The sequence below is a fragment of the Mytilus trossulus genome, chromosome 10 (genome assembly GCF_036588685.1).
Source record: "Mytilus trossulus isolate FHL-02 chromosome 10, PNRI_Mtr1.1.1.hap1, whole genome shotgun sequence".
Classification (NCBI taxonomy): Eukaryota; Metazoa; Mollusca; class Bivalvia; order Mytilida; family Mytilidae; genus Mytilus; species Mytilus trossulus.
In genome coordinates, this window is record NC_086382.1 from 40,411,037 (window position 1) to 40,430,001 (window position 18,965).

The following is an 18,965-nucleotide window of genomic DNA, read 5'->3' on the forward strand; positions in this document are numbered from 1 at the left end:
TCGATTCCAAAATGAAGGTGAAATGTCAAGAGATGATACGCTTTGCTTTGTTGTTGTACGGGGGAATCAATTTGAAGAATACCGTGAACGGTTTGGTGATAAAGTGCCTATCATACAATTACCTGAAATTGTAATTGGGGTAGGTTACGCACGCTTTTGGATTGTCAAAATTGCTAAACGTTTTAAGTTAGAGCATATCTGGATGATTGATGATAGTGTAGATATCTTTAAAGAGTATATTCCAATACAGAACGGCAATCGCTATGAAAAAGATCCGGATGCCAGCAAACAAAACACCAACAACCGATGTCCATATTATTGCTTTAACAAAATGGAAAGTTTAATGAAAAAACAACCAAATCTAGTTGCTATTAGCCCTCGAAAGTATAGACTTGGTTTCAATGTGACTTACGAATTTTCTTATAAACCTATTCAGTCAGTCATTCTCTTGAACATAACAAAAATAACAGAGAAGAATATCAATTTTCGACCTGAGCTCCGATACATGGAGGATATGATATTCTCCCAAGAATGCACAAACGCTGGTTTGGAATTGTGTGTATGGAATGCAATTCTCTTCGTGGATAAACAATTTCGAACAACTGGTGCAAATACGACTAACCAGTCACCAAGAGGAAAAACGCAAACTCGGGACAAGTAGAACAAGCGTTTGAACTATCTGCTACAATCGATACAGTTGCTTTGAAACAAAACAAGGCACAAAAACTTTTTGCAAATAGAATCATGTGGTGCGTACTTAAAAAAAAAGACCAAGTTATTTCATATATATTACACATATTTATGATGGAACAGTTGTATACATGAATTGAAATTGTATCAATTATATCTATAATCTTTATTTTTCTTTTGCTTGCATATAATTTAATCAAAACATTGCCTTAACAATTTACCATGAATCTACTATAATGTTTTAAAACAAACGTGTCAGGAATTTCCATGGTCGCTTATCAACAAGACACAAAAATGTAAACTGACATAAAAACACTATAAATACTAATGATCATTTTGTTTTAGTAGCGTTCAAAAGTTTGTGTCGTATGTAGGAAAACGATACATATTGATTCTTAAGGAAGTATGCTATTCAACTTCAAAATAACAAGCTTATCAAAAACGAATGGACAACAACTGTCATATTCCTGACTTGGCACAGGCATTTTCAATTGTGTAAAATGGTGGATTAAACCAGTTTTTATAGCGGTAAACCTTTCACTTTGTACGACAGTCTCATCAAATTTCCAGCAAAAATAAAATATATGTCAAAATAAAATATATGCTTGTTTTCGATATAAGTCATTGAAATTTGGCCCAGAAGTTACAATTGACATTTGTTTGGTGAAAATTGACTATAAAGGGCAACAACTCTTTAAGGGGCCAATTGGCCAATTGACCATGTTGATCATGTTTACTAATGTGTAGTTGTTACTTTGATGTACATTAATATTGCTGTTTACAGTTTATCTCTATCTATAATAAAATTCAAGATAATAACCAGAAGCTGGAAAATTTTATTAAACTTCAAATTCAGAGGAAGCAACCCAAAAAGTTTTCTGATTGGTCTAAAAAGTTCAGGGCAGATAGATCTAGCCTAAGGCCTAATAAACATTTTTATCGTCATCAGATTTGCTCTAAATGCTTTGGTTTCAGAGATATGAGCCAACAAAAATGCAATTTAATATATGTATAAAAAAGAAGAGCAATGCCTATACCACATAGCCAGCTATAAAAGGCCCCGATAAGACAATATAAAACAATTCAAACGAAAAAACTAACGGCCTTATTTATGTAAAAAAAAATGAACGAAAAACTAATATGTAACACATAAACAAACGACAACCACTGAATATACAGGCTCCTGACTTGGGACAGGCACATACATGTACTATTTTTTAGCCATGTCTTCCATCTTGGTTCGCGGGCGGTGTCATCGGACACATTTTTTAAACTAGATACCCTAATTATGATTATGGACAAGTTTGGTTAAATTTGTCTCAGCAGTTTCAGAGTAGAAGATTTTTTTATAAAAGATTACAAAAAATTACGAAAAATTTACTATAAAGGGCAACAACTCGTTTATGGGTCAATTGACCGTTTTAATCAATGTTATTTTTTTTGTAGATCTTACTTTGCTAAACAATATTGCAGTTTATCTTTATCTATAATGATATTCAATATAATAACCAAAATCGGCAAAATTTCCTTAAAACTACAAATCAGGGGACAGCAACCCAATAAATTGTCTGATTGTTCTGAAAATTTCAGGACAGATAGATTTTGACTTAATAATCATTTTCATCTGCATCAGAAATACTTTTGTTTCAGAGATAGGAGCAAAAAAAAAGCATTTTACCATATGTACTATTTTTAGCAGTGTCGTCCTTCTTGGTTCGATGGTGGGGTCATCGGACATATTTTGTTTAAAACTAGATATCCTTATGATGATTGTTGACAAGTTTCGTTAAATTTGTCTTAACAGTTTTAGAGAAGATTTTTATAAAAGATTACAAAAAATTACGAAAAAATTAATATAAAGGGAAACAACTCGATAAGGGGTCACCTGACCATTTTGGTAATCTATGTAAAAAAAAAAAGATGTGGTATGATTGCTAATGAGACAACTGTCCACAAGAGACCAAAATGACACAGAAATTAACAAATATACATGTAGGTCACCGTACGGCCATCAATAATAAGCAAAACGCATACCACATAGGTTGATTTTTTTGTATATCTTACTTGGCTAAATATAAGTGCTGTTTACAGGTTATATCTCTATCTTTAATAATATTCAAGATATAATAAAAAACGACTAAATTTCCTTAAAATTACCAATTCAGGGACAGCAACCCAACAACGGATTTCAGAGATATCAGCAAAAATCGACATTTTACCCCTACGTTCTATTTTAGTCAAAGCGGCCATCTGTGTTGGTTGCCAGGGTCACCGGACACATTTTTAACTAGATACCCTAATTTTAATGATGATTGTGGCCAAGTTTGGTTAAATTTGACCAAGTAGTTTCAGATGAGAAGATTTTTATAAAAGTTAACGACGACGGATGCCAAGTGATGAGAAAAGCTCACTTGGCCCTTTGAGCCAGGTGAGCTAAAAATGACAAACGTATTACCTTGTATTTTCATTGTAGACAACAAAAAGACTTCTATTTCGTACTGACGTTGCGCACAATATTGGCACGTTGGAAATAAGGGTTAGAAGGCGGGTTATTTAAATTAAAGCTCTTATCATATACAATGGTATGCATATCATTCAAAAGGAAATAAAACATTGAAATCAATAACATAGATGATTTTGTGATTCGTCTAATTTTTAATGAAAAACTTTGCTCATTTCGATGCCTATGATAACGTCATTTCAAGGGTGTCCCGCTGTTACAATTTTGTTTTTTGTGCGTCTTTGAAATACCAGTGCGGATTCATTAGTAAGTAGAATGGTTTAAAATTTTACGACTGTATTGTATACATTAAACGGTATATGAATAAATAGACGTTTTTAACTGTAAGAGAAGGAAGATCGTCACAAGAGTTAAAATAAAAAAGAGAAAAAATGTCCCAATTTGCTGCTCAATCCGTAATTTTTTTTTTCTGTCTTAACTTTCATAAGATATAACGGACGAAAATGGATTTTGATAATATCCGAAAAAGTATACATGTCCCGAAGAAGCTATCTGAATTCATCATCATGTAACTGCGGTCTTTTTTTAAGAACATCGTCATTTTTCCCGTGTCCAATAAAATGTGCCGATGGACAAAATAATACAAAAAATAATTCAAAGGCTTTTTATCAAACTAAATTCTATTATATCTCAATTTTTTAACAACTGTTAACTGATATGAACGGAAAAAAATGTAATTTCCTTCAATTTGAAAATGATATAATATACACTTTTGTTTGAGTTGCAGGTTGTCCCTGTAACCGTAATTTGACATTCGCGTTATAATAAACGGTTAAACTGTTTCAGTATACGACTTTTTTTATAATTTTTGGCATAACATAATTTCATAAAATGGTCTTATAAAATAAAGTTCTCGTTTAATACGCATTAAAATGTAGATCTGCATTATTTCAAGGATATATTTTTTTTAAGATGTCGACTGAAATATTTCACTCGGATACTTCATGAAGACAAGGCCCCGGAGCCATATATATAAAGAGAAAACTGACAAATGACCACACTCCCACTTAAAGAAAGCAAGATACATGGAAAAAGAAATTGCGATCATTTAAACATTTTGAAGATAAAAAAAACACCAAAAATATAGAAAACAGACTTTTTCTTCAGTTTTTATTTTACATAGATTAGGCAGTTAGTTTTCTTGTCTGGATTGTTTTACATTGTCAATTCGGGGTCTTTTATAGCAGACTATGCGGTATGGGCTTTGCTCATTTTTTAAGGCCGTACAGTGACCTATGTTTTTTAATTTCTGTTTCGTTTTGGTCTCTTGTGGAGAGTTGTCTCATTGGCAATCATACCACATATTCTTTTTATATAGTTAAATCATTTTACAAGATATCAAATTGTTATTTTGTGTTGTGGACAATTCTTCGCAAACATGGATCATAACACTTAAAATTTTGTTTTAATTTAATGGAATTGTTCATTTGCAACGGCTTGAAAAAAATAAAACCATAGAAAGGAGCAACTTCGAAAATCATTGTAATTTAAGTGGCATTTTCACATGTAGTATAGTAGATCTTTGTGTGGAACAACGTCAAAATCGTCGTTTTATTAGGAACGTCGTTTAACGCAAAGTGGCACCAATACCTAGAGCGTAACGTCACTGTAGAATGGTATTTAAATCGCAGGGCAATAAACTTAATAACATCTTTTTTTAACACGAGGCATTTACTGCGGTGTCAGAAGACCGATTTTTTTTAATTTAATCTCCCCACCGAACACACACCTATATAATATATCATTTGAAAGAGAAAATTGTGTACTATAATAATATGCCTTTCGTCAGGACTTTTTTTAAATTGAGGTAAAAGGTCATATGAATAAATCTGTGAAAATTTGGGAGATTTTCAATTTTGAATTTTTTTTCCATTTCTTAATTCTACCTAAAATACAAATGATACTGTTTTGGCTTAAGTAATGTTTGTTATTATACATTAACCTTAATCATTGAGATTTGTTTATAAAAAAAAATTCTAAAACGACGTTTAATAAACAAAACTTTAAAAATCAAGTTTTCCACACGCCCAATGTGGGCGATATCTTTTTGCGTCAAAAAGTAACGCATTTGCGCCACAACTTAATTGCGCCAATACTTCTTTTGCGCCACCTTATTTTCAAAACTATAGATATTATTTGCGCCAATAAAATAATCATCTAATTGCGCCAATTTTATCTATTTTTATTTATTATATATAAACCTTTTCAAAACTGCAATTGGCGCAAATTGATTTTGCCCTAAAATGTTTAGAGCACCTTTACCTTATGAAAAATTTCAATTTCAGGTAAAAATCAAGTGTCATGCAGGACAATACTTTAAAATTATTTTTTAAACTATGTTATTGGGTGAGGTTTCAAACCAAAGCAATATAACTCTACAGTCAAATATGACCTCAAATTGAATTTGCAAATACTTCAGGCTTTTTTATCGACTACTCGTTGCTTTAGGGTTTTTTTCCACAATTATTACTGCTTCCATAGTATTATCTGTTTTTGTGTTTTCTACTCTGGTTAATATCTATTACATTATAGGTTTCGTACCTATATCCCCTTTTTTTCCTTGCAACGTACCACAAACTTCAAAAGTATTCCATATGAAAAAAAAGATGTGATATGATTGCAAATGAAACAACTCTCCAAATGAGACCAAATGAGACTTAAGTTAACAAATAAAGGTCCCGTACGGGCTGCAACAATGAGTAAAATTCATACAGCATAGTCTTCAATTCCCGAAATGAATAATGTAAAACAAACGAAAATTCTAACGGCCTGATTAATGTACAAAATAAATAAGAAACAAACAAATATAGTATAATATAGAAACTAACGACAAACACTGCATTATCGTCTCGAGACTTGAAAAGCACATACATAATGTGGCGGGGTTTAAAATTTTTAAGGGTGCGCCAACACTCCCCTTACCTGGGGCTGGGACCGTGTGAACCAGTGCAACAAGCTTTATACCAAATCAACCGTTATCTCTATCATCTTCATCAACCGCCACAAGATATGTTTTAATATTTCTACACATTTTACTAATGGCCATAGGTCTACACATGAAAAGTTCTGCTCAAAACAAACACGTTATTTTGAGTTCAAACAACGTATTGTAGAAAGTCTGAAGACATTTGTTCCTAAAAATGATAAACCATCCCTATCAATTCATCCAAGATATTAGAGATCTAAAAGGGGGTTTTGGAAGGTGTGATGACATTAATATGCTTGTCTGCAAAGATGCTGGAGAAACATTATACGAAACGTGTACACACTATCTTGAATTCGCTCAATTTCATTGTTTGCAACACATTAGATAACGTCGTACTTTACTTTAAGAAGCATACAATCCATTGACATTCAATTTTCAACAAGATGTTTTGAACCAAACCCATGGTGCATTTGTAAAGCCAACCCTAAATGAAAAGGAGTAAAAATAAATTGGCCACACAAACTATTGACTCAACAATTGCTTAGCATTTACGCAATTTCTCTGGTGCCATTTCCTGTGAATAGTCTTGGCTGTATGCAGTTTCATCGAGTAACCATAAAATGAATTGCAATAAATACGAAGGCATTGACTGAATTGAAGAAGGAAGAGACAATTCATCTGGGTATTCTTCTCTAGAGTTTCGATGTCTTTTCTAAGTATACTTGCAGTGGAATAAAATATCTGTTCGTTATTTGTGTCTGTTACAGTTGACATTGATATTTTGGGGTCTGTTTTCAATTGACTAGCAGCTGATATATCATCTCAAATAGTTATTTTGCTACTAAATATTATGTTATATTTGCCTTGAACTTGTTGAAATCGTTTGACAATGAATTTCTATAGAAATCAATGAGTTTAGACTGCATTTTACAAGTAGAATATTTCAAATAAGAATCAGCCGGAAGAAAAGATCTATATTTATCAAGTAATGGTGTCCTGAGGAATAACCATTAAGTCGTTGTCAATAGCCAAAATAAAATTAGTACAGCAGTATCGTGATCTCAGATATATGATTCCACGGGTTTGTATTGTTTTTTTGGTTTTTTTTCCGTTTTAAGCGTATAATTTGTAATGCAACCAAAATGACAGAGTGCTTAAAGTTTAAAAGATGGACGGGAAACTATTTCAACTTTTACTTTATCTGACACGGATAAAACATTCTTAATACGCTTATCTGATTCAAACTTGAGTAGTTTTTGATCTTTCTAAAATGTTTTATTGCAACAAAATATATACAAGCGCTCCAGTTGAACGACTGCATTCTAGAGCGAGCAAATACCCGAAACTGAGAGACAACAGTCCGATAATTGTATGTCGTCATTAAAGATCAGATAGAAGCTCCTCGCTCTAAAAGGGGGAACAAATATGTTTACTTGTGTTACTTTTGTAGCATTAACGATGATAAATTGCCTGCACGGAGTTCTTCATATTAACAACTTTCGCATGTACCATCTTGATGTTCACCTCATCCAATCTTTTATTCAATGCAGATACAAATATCGACTTCCCTATTCTGGTAAATTGATTCAAAATTTCAGTATATTTTTTGGGGCATATTAAGCACTGCATAAAATTTAACGACTTTAGTCTTTTCTTTGGACTTAATGGAGCAAGTTGCAACGGACTTGACCTATCACGGAATATTTACTGAAACTATCCGTCAATTATTTTGATTTTACAATAAGACTTTTTTTATGTTTATAAGGAAAAAATCATAGAATATAAACATATATAAACAAAGAAGTGGCATACATCAGTGCACGTTAAATGAAAATATGTGTATATAATAGCGAAAAAGGTAGTAATTTCATATATCAGTTGAGAGCAAATTATTGACTAATACACAAAATGAGACGGAAGGCAAGTGATTAAGTTCCGTGTTGAAATTGAAGTTTTTTACTACATTCTTTTTCCATTGATTTCTTAAGGTTTTTTTTCATATTTTGGTTCCGATTTTTTTTTCACTTCTTAGTTTTATGAAATACAATATGCTTAAAATATCATGGGATAATTTGTATTACTACAATGAAGAAGAAATTAAAGTTTGTATCTGAATTTGCAATTAAAATTACCTCAATTTTAAACAGTCCAAACTTCGCAAATTTTATAGATAAGAAGAAAAGTAAATAGTGAATAGACTATTTTGACATATAAAAATAGCTTCAGGAAAAACTATTTCAATTATATGCAAGCAAATATACACAATTTTTCATTTTGAAACTCTCCAATATACTACTAGTCATTAAAACGACTTTTTAGAAAAATGTGACCGTACGAATTTCTGACGACAGGGCAAAAACTAAAGAAGACATATTTTTCTTTAAGTTAAAACCATTTTTAGCCGTGTGTTACTTGGGGAGATTAAACTCGCGATATAGACGACTTTTTACACTTCTGTCACCGCACTAGTTATAAAGGTGGACTGCAGACGAACATATTATGTTCATATTACACTTTTATATTTTTCTGTTTTTTATATCATATTATTACTTTATTTTAAAGAGAAGTTTTTAGTTTATCTTATCTAAATTAAAGTAAATTTCGCAACTCTAAATTAGTTGGTTTTTATTTTTAATTTTTAACGTATTTTAGTATGAACATTTTTAGTTTACTATTTATATAATAAGTCTTGAAAATTTGGTCATTATCGTGATATATGAACTGCCCACAGGACGGTGGAGTTGACTAAGATAGTGATAATGACTGAGCCGAAGGCGAGGTCATTATGGCTCTCGCAGTCAATACCACTGTCCTACGAAGTCCATGTATCACAATAATGACCAGTTTTTCAAGAACTATTATGTTTATTTCATTGAGAAACCATATTTTAGAAAATTCGCATAATTCCAAAATGCCTTAGCAAACTCGATTAGTTGTATTATTTTTATGTCAAAGAGTGAAGACCAGTCGTAGTAATAATGTCATTCATTTTAGTGCAATTTTCAGTATATAAATACTTAATCAAGTTCTCTATAATTCTATCATTAACGAAAACAAATGCTTAATAATTCAACAACTTAAATATAATATTGAAAACAGGAAAATGTTTTATTAAAGGGACATCTCTCTTCTCAACGCCCCACCGGTCATTACCAGAGAAACCACGCCCCCAACGGTCATTATCAGACGGAAACCACACCCCAGCGGTCATTATCAGACGAAAACCACGCCCCACCGGTCATTATCATGTAAAAGTTTGTTAATGACCGGTTTTCTGGTCCGTTTTGTTCTGTTAATGGCCGATCGAATTTATTACTGAAGAATAATGAATGTCATGTGGCCCCTTTTTATCCAATAATAAAGGCTTATTCTTAACCGATATGAAATAAACATATATGAGTTGTCAAATGCAAAATCATAGTTTCGTTGTTATTCGTGCTTGCATTGAAATTAAAACGCTTAAAAGCGCTTCCTTTATATTTTCTCTTTATTTCTCAATGGTCTTTTACTGAGAACAAGGTTATGACTGCGACCACTTTTACGTCACATTTAAGTAAAGTATTATGTACTTGGTCTGTCTTTCGAATTTATTTTTTTAAATACTCTAACACATATTACATTTATTAAACCGCATGCGAATATCTTTAGAATGAGATGTGTACCATTTATATTTCATAGATAAAATCAAGGTACTATAATGTATGTAAAACAACTATACCATGTATACGGTCCCTAGATTTCCACTGATTCTTATGTTCAAAAGAGTTCAATTAGCCTAATGACATACAGAGTAAAAAAGTACTCCGTCACACTGCAATATCGTAATTTTGGTTTACTCATAGTCTCCCTACATTTAACTTTGCCAATTAACTATAAGATAAGAAAACAAATAAAACAATGAGCATACAGTTTTATAGTCTTTTCCAACTTTATGAAAATAAAGTTAATCTGTCTTTTCTATATATTCAGGTATTTTTCATTTTATAGTCCGTTTCCACAATAGACCAAATGACACAGATATGAAAAAAATAGGTCATCGTACGATTTTCAAACAATTCAAACCAGAGGTTGCTATAAAAATATAAATATATGCAACATTGAACTTTTCAAAACGAAAATTATGGAATATTGGGAAAAACAATTGAATTGGAAAAATCACTACTCTCCCAAAATCAAGAACTTATATATTATGATTATAAATAATAGTTATCAAATAAGAACGAGACTGCACTTTAAGTCAAAAAATATTTTGAATTGCATTTTTTATATTTTGTCAATAAGTGAGGCTTGCTCCTTGTAAATCGAGCAACGTCTGTCTTAAGGGAAATCGTGAGGATCGCATTATCACTTTTTGAAACATCACAACCTACAAAGAAAAACTCTACGATGGATCATTAACAATTGTCAAGATACTATTGCTTGTCAGAAACGAGATGGAAATATCGCGTCTAGAATCAAAAGCCAATCTTCTGTCAAAATGTCGAGATAATTTGTCGTCTTTTACGTATGTTCTAAGTCAGATTATAGCTAAAAGTTGGAAAAGAAAATTGGATCATGTAACTGACAAAGAAAGCTATGCATGGTTGAGCTAATGCTCACATGAGGAGACATATTTTAGAACGTTGTTGCTTGCTTAGAGGCTGCAAAGAAAAGGATCACAACAGAATATTGTCTGTGGTACAACATACTGCAGATTGAACTGTTGAGGATATGTTAGAAAGGGCAAGAAATTCCGATATTATTGATTGAAATAATTAAGATCAAAGGTCTAGCTACTGGTCAATGGCTTCACTGGTTGTGACGCAGTATCAGCTTCTTCTTGAACGGGTAAGTAATCAGCTTGGAACACATGGTCTACATTAGTAACTGTCAGATGAGTTTGTACAAATTATTGAAAATCCAAATGAAGTAAAATTTTAAAAACAATAACAGTTATAAAACTGTGTGTTGTGCTTCTGTATGATCGACGTATATTGTTAATTAATCTAATACATGTCCAGTGATTGAATAAAAAAAATTCTTTTCACACAGAAGACATGAAAAATTGTCAATATTCTTCGATTCGAGTTGCAGTGCTGCAACAATAAGACATGTAGCATCCCAAGAAAGTTTGTGATTGGGGAGGCCGTTTAATAGCAAATCCAAGTATGCCATCACCAGATTATGTGTTTGGCAAAAACTTGATGGTAAATGGGTATCATTCTGGTCAGGGCTTATTACAAAACCTGCAATGTCAAGTCAATAGGTCATCCGCTCTTGGTGAAAAAAGGATGTCGAAGGTCATGTAAATGCTTAAAATCAGCATTGAAATGATAAGTATTTATTATGTAACTGCTCATCGGACTATGAGAAACTATTTGAGATTTGTTTTATGCTGCATTTCAATCAGCTATCAATTAGATGCATATTTTATGCCAAATAGTTACTTTTGAGGCGCTATTTTATTTTTGCTAAAATTTTGTAAAATGTATAACTGTGTAAATTTAGAAAATGTCATATTCAACATTTTTAATTGTTTATGCTACCGCTTACAAGGATATAGTATGTTGGTTTGCATTGTGTCCAATTATTTTCATTATTTTGATATCATTTTATACCACATTAATACAAAATACCGTCAAATTTTGACATTGTTTACAGCACCATTATGAATTTAATTTGCCGCAATTTTAAAAACAGAACGTACATGTATGTCCCCTGGTATAACTAATACATCATAAGCTTACGTCTCAATCATAATGAATTTAGTTTCACAAATTTGTTAACTTTCTTTACCACATTGATTATATATATTGTTGCCGTGAAACTCTGACATTTTTTTACGGTGCCTCTATGAATTTTGACGCCATTTAATGTATTTATAAAATTTAAAAACTAATTATTCGCATATTTTAAATGGATCTCCTTTTTGTGATATCTGCCATGTCTACTGACCTCTTGCATATTAGTAGACTTCATCAAGTGCATGGTGTAGTTTCCCAGTTTCTAATGTGGGCCATATTGGATTTTTTTTGTGTGCGGCTTCATATTTCAAAGGAGTAGGTCCAGTAAGACCCCTTTTTGGCCCCAAAATATGGCAGTTTTACAAAATTGTTAAAAGTGTAAACTTTTAGTTATGTATTGGATAGTAGAATGGTTCTGCTACAAAAATTTGGTCTGTTTTTTGTCTGTTATCGATGTATACGGTGGTTAGCGCTTGTTGGCAGCTCCCACTTTGAAGTCGAGTAAATCCTCATTAATGTGATTACCGTATGTGAAATTTGCTCTGGAAGTGTAGAATAGTTTTACAAATATTCAGAAATACAAAACTGTGGTGAACTTGATCAAATAAATGGATTAGATACACATTTATTTTCCATTAACATTTTTGTTTACACTGTGTTTAAATGGCCGTGAACTCATTTCTTTCAAGGAGGCTATTTTTAGCCACGATACTAAACAAAACAGTAATCAACCAGCCGTGGACGATTAACTACAGTACAGTCAACGTGAAACTTGCCCATCGCACCAGGCGTGGAACTAAAGGTGGAAGGAAAGTTGTTCGTTCTATTCGTACTTTGATAAGTTCAAGTAGTGAATTTATACCAAAACAAAAGCAACATGGAGTGAATATCAATAACTTAAGTCAATTAGCATTTCAAACCAGTGCAATACCAATTTCATCAAATCAACCAACTGTTCCGAATTTATTAAATTTTGCTAAAATCCCAAAAGCAATTAGTAACAACAACAAGTGTTATCGTTATTTTCATTGAACTGTAGATCAGTAAAGAACAAAACTGTCTCACTCTGTGATTTCATACAGTCAAATAATGTGGATTTGTTTGCTTTATCAGAAACTTGGCTTGGTACTACAATTGACAAACTCGTAACTTCTGAGCTCATTCTAGACGGATACGATATACATCAGGTATCACGAAAAGACCAAAGAGGCGGCGGTCTAGCTGTTGTCTACAAAACGAATCTTGATGTCAAATTAGTTAAAAACGATTGTCATTCTACCCATTTCGAACTAATGGAGTGTAAAATTGCTACAAAAACTCAACACCTTCGATAATGCGTGATATATCGTCCACCTCCATCGAAAGCGAACAAATTCCGAAATTCAATCTTCTTCGAGGAATGGTCACGGTTTCTTGATCGTACTGTTGTTGTTTCAGAAGAACTTATCATAACAGGAGATCTCAACTTTCATCTAGACGATCCGACGGATAACAATGCACATAAGTTTCTAGGGACACTCGAGGAACATGGACTCTCGCAACATGTCACCGGTAAAACACACGAACATGGTCATACCCTCGATGTAGTCATAACGAGAGAAAAAAGTTCTATTTTGAGTGATATACCTTCAATTCAGGACTTACATCTCTGTGATAACAAAGGCCTCTGGCGATTATCTAGCAATTTCGTCCCAAATTAACATCAATAAACCACCAAAACAGCGCAAAACAGTGACATTTCGGAAATATCGTGATATTGTAGTCAAAGATCTTATCACTGACTTGAATAATTCCGCCGTTCTTTGTAATCCGGAAGGATCATCAGATGAACTGGTGAAAGTATATAACTCTGAAGTTCAAATTATCATCGATAAACATGCTCCATTACAAACAAAAGACATTTTGCTAAGACCTAACACGCAGTGGTATACCGACGAATTGCATTCAGCAAAAAGAGAGCGCCGAAAAGCTGAGAGACAAATGCGTAAAATAATTTAGAGGTGCACAAACAGATTTATAGGGACAAAAGTGAACAATCAAACATACTGCTCTTGAAATGTTAAAATGAGTACTTTTCTAACAAAATCCTAGAAATTGGACACGATCAAAAACAGCTGCACAAACTTACGAACCATCTTATGGGAAATAAAGCAGAAACTGTACTACCATCACATCAGGACGAACATGCACTATCCAATAGATTTGGTGAATTCTTTGTTGGGAAAATATACACAATTCGAAACAACCTGAGTAATTCTAACAAAACATCAACAGAAGTTGACAATGCTCTTGAAGCCGATTTAAAATTCGACGGAATTCCGCTTACTTCGCTTTCACCAGCGCCAGCTGAAGAAGTTCGAAATATCATCAAGAAAGCTCCGGTGAAGTCATGCGAACTCGACCCAATTCCTACTTACCTCTTAAAATCATGTCTCGACAGCTTACTTCCTATCATAACCAAGATAGTAAACACTTCAATGGCAGAATCCCACGTTCCTGCATTTTACAAGGAAGCGGTTTTAAGACCTTTGTTGAAAAAGCCCGGTCTTGACGCTGATGAGTTAAAAAACTATCGTCCTGTTTCGAACTTGCCTTCTTGGAAAAGGTGAGTGAAACTCGGTTTGAACAGCATCTTGAAGCAAACTCACTTTTTGACAACATGCAGTCAGCATATCGTGCTTGTCATTCAACAGAAACGGCTCTACTACGGGTTCACCATGATATAGCATTGGCACTTGACAATAACTGTTGTGCAGTACTTGTTATGCTCGATCTATTCGCTGCATTCGACACTATCGATCATCCCATCCTGATTAATCGGTTAGAATACTCTCACGACATAACTGGCTCAGCGCTGTCATGGATGAGATCCTTTCTTGAAAGTCGAACTCAACGTGTAGCAATTGGCTCTGTATTGTCAGATGTAATAAACATTAAATATGGCGTTCCGCAAGGTTCGGTATTGGGACCCCGATTGTATTGTATTTTTGCAAAACCGATCAGTGAAATATGTCGGCGACACAACTTTAGCTATCATGGGTATGCTGATGACACACAAGTCTACCTAGTTATCAAACCACTCGATAATTGGGACAACATATCTTTCCGTCTAGAGACTTGTTTAGCTGACATTAGTAAATGGATGTGTTTAAACATGCTGAAACTGAACCAAGACAAAACGGAACTGATCTTATTTTCACCAAAACATCGTGTAAAGGAATTTTAGAATTGTCATCTGTTATTTGATGAATCAATAGTAAGTAATGCATCTGTGGTAATAAAATCTTGGTGTTTATTTTGTTAGAACATTAAGCATGGAAAAGCAGGTCAATGGCATCACAAAGTCGTGCTTCTTTCAAATAAGGAATATTGGTCGAATTCGGCAATATATCACTGAGGAGGCCTGTAAAACTTAAGTCTGCTCGCTCGTCACGTCACGTCTAGACTACGGAAACGCTCTGCCTTATGAAGTAAATGCCAGCTTAGTCAATACGTTACAGCGAGTACAGAATACGGCAGCCAGGCTCGTTAAACGTACAAAGAAACATAACCATATAACACCAGTACTTGTGTCTCTTCATTGGATCCCGGTGCAGTACCGAATACAATATAAACTTATTTTGTATACTTTCAAAATCCTGCATGGCCTAGCGCCCGTCTATCTTGAGGAACTCATTAGCACCTACCAACCATCAAGATCTCTTAGATCGGAAAATGCCATGCAGCTGATACAACCTCGTGTACGCACCAAAATCTATGGAGAAAGACGCTTCGACAAAGATACTGCGAGCCTCTGGAACAATCTTCCTAACCATCTAAGACATGAACACTCAATCGAACTTTTTAAGAAACATTTGAAAACCCATTATTTTAGACTCGCTTTTAGTGATTACATGTAACTTTTTTATACTGACAATGACTTTTTAACTTTGTTCTTTTCGTTGTAGTATAATATGCCTTTTAATTATGATAATTAATTTTGTTAACTTTTCTGTAGATTTTGTGTTTTTTTTTTTTTAAATTATATGTGTTTCAAAATTTTATTTCATTCTTATTGCATTGATTGTTTTAATGTTTAACACCTTTTTTCTTATCTGCATTGATTGTTTTATGTTAAGCGCTTAGAGTAATTTTTAATTAGATAATGCGCTATATAAATATTGTAAATAATAATAATAATAATAATAATAATAATAATTAAGTAATGCTAAATTACTGAAATCTTAACAATTCCAGCATTTTACTTAAATTTTAGACGATTTCCGTGTTAAACGAAAGTGGCCGCATTCGTGTTCATCCAAAATATTGAAATGGAAGTTGTATTTGATGATAATACATAACATATGTAAAGATTGAGAATGAAAACGGATGGGGCCACTCGACAAAAACCGTCTGAAAAGTGACATTTTTTCGCATATTTTGTAGATTTTTCATATTTGAGCTTGAATCGGATCGTTTTTAATGACGAAATAAGTTAAAATCTTTCCCATAAATTAATTGAATCATAAATATCGAAAAGAGGCCAAAATCGGTCCTTACCGGACCTACTCCTTTGTTTACTTTCCCCTTATCTTTCACTGTGCCAAGTATTATGCATTTACCATAAAGTGATCAATCATCTTGATATCCGCTGGACATGAATATGGAAATTAAGTTTTAATGGAACAATTGCAGCGACTAGCAAAATGAAAGGGGAGCTAAAAATACTTGCAATGCGCGGTCCTCTATTTTTACAAAAGGTCAAAATTCAGCGACGTCATTTAAAAACGCTTCTGTTGAAATAAAACAATATCAAAGAAGAGTAGATGATACTTCAGTCATGACAATAGATGATATAGATATTCAACTCAAAGATGTGAGTGTCAACTCAAACTTTGATAATAAAGCATCCAGAAAAATATATATGGAAGTGTTTAACGACCTTGACTGGCTTTTCAGCCCTCGCACGGTCGGCTCGGTGCCCGAAGACGATTGGTGAGCATTTCAATATTTTGTGCCGTGGGTCAGGAACGGGTAGCAAAGGACGCCGAATGGAGGCCGCCATCTTGGTTTTGGTGAGTTGATTTTACTTTTTGACTATTTTTATTGTTTTTTTTACTTCACAACGGCTGCTTTCAGGGCCAATTTGGTCAGCTTGGCAGCCCGCTAGCCTCGATGATGGAGTACTGGTAGATGAATCGTGGACGTAGTTCTAAAGATGACAGGAAGCGTTATCAGGACCAAAGCCCTGAGGCAGTGAAATGTAGGTCGTATCACCCAACAGCCTAGGATACAGCCCTCGGACGTTAATCGGCATGACACTCCCCATAAAAGACAATGGTTTTGGAGGCATGTTAACGCGGGTACGCCAACTACTACGTCTCTCTGTACGGCATGGATTGGTTTCTGTCATCTTAGTAGTATGTCGTAGACCATCTAGCAATAAACCCTCATCGAAGATAGCGGGTAAAGGAGAGCTGACCCAGCACGTCCGTTCAGCTGTAAGGACTGAGACGTGACTGATGAAATGATCCAGAAAAAAACATGTACGTACATGACTTATAGACAATTGGTACCCTAGCCATTCCGTACCCCCATTTCGTACCCTGGCAAAAACCATTTCGTACCCTGACAATTTGGTACCTTGACCATTTTGTACCTCATGGAATATCAACATGAATACGATTTCGGAACTCATTATAGATTTACATATTTACCATTTCGTACCTTATGAAAGATTTATATATGTTTACCATTTCGTACATCATGTAAGATAAATAAGGATACATTTTCGTACCTCATGAAAGGTTTGTATGTTTATCTTTACGTACCTCATGGATGATTTATAAGTATATAATTTCGTACCTCACGGCCATGAAATTTTTATATATGTTTACCATTTCGTACCTCATGGAAGATTAATAAGAATACATTTTCGTATGCTTATTTTTTTTTTCGTACAATAGTATACAATTTCATACCTCATGGATGATTTATAAGTTAAAATTCGTACCTCACCGATGATTTATTAGTATGTTATTTCGTACTTCATGGAAGGTTTGGATGTTTAACATTTCGTACCACATGGAAGTAAACCATTGCATACCTCATTGAAGGTTATTATGTTTATTCTTTCTTAAATTTGAACTTTTTTGTAGTTACTATAATAGTTGCAGATAATAATTTCTCTTTGTTGGTTAATTAACCTAATATGTTTAGAGTTTAACTATCAATTAAAGATAATTCCTGCAAACAAAATTGTAATTATAACTACTTAAGTTTACTAGTACGGCTGAATCAAACCAAACATTGGTGTTTATAAAATGTTTACGTCTTGATGCATACTTTTATCTATGTTATATATTTTAAAATAATGAAACATTAAAGTCATGAAAAACTTTATAAAAATATGATACGTAATAGTTAACATGTATAAGTCCATGAGGTACGAAATGGTAGATGCAATTGGTCCATAGGGAACGAAATTGATATTATCGTGGGTACTAAATAGTAAATGTTGGGTACGTTATGGCAAATGCGGGAACGAAATGGCAGAGGTACAAAATGGTCAAGGTACGAAATGACTTGCTTTTACGTACATAAAGAGAACTTGAATAAGGAAATAATGGATTTGAAAAGTATCACCAACAGCTGTACATTATCAAAAGAGGTGGCAATATCGTTTGACGTTAAACAGTCGCAAAGCTCACGGGATCTCAGAGCATTTTTTAACTTCAAAACTGTCATTTTATAAACATCATCATTTGTTGCGTCGTTTTGGATGGAGATTTTATCGACCTAAAACGATAAAGATGCGAATTACACTTTCATCTCCGTTTTTGATCAACTTATTATCGAATCCTTTGATTTATGGATGAAGAATACCCGAAATAATACAGGAGTTCAAAAGGTTTGGGATAAACACTCAATTACCAAAATGTCGAAAATGACACATAACTGTATATCATCAAATTTATCATTATAAACGGAGTTATTTCTTTTAGAACTATATGGTTTTCATTTTGAAGAATTAATCCGAACGATTTCTAGATTCCAAAAAAAAATTGCGTCAAGACATAGAAAAATAAAGTAATTGTTTTCAATTGGTAAAATGCAAACTAGTTTA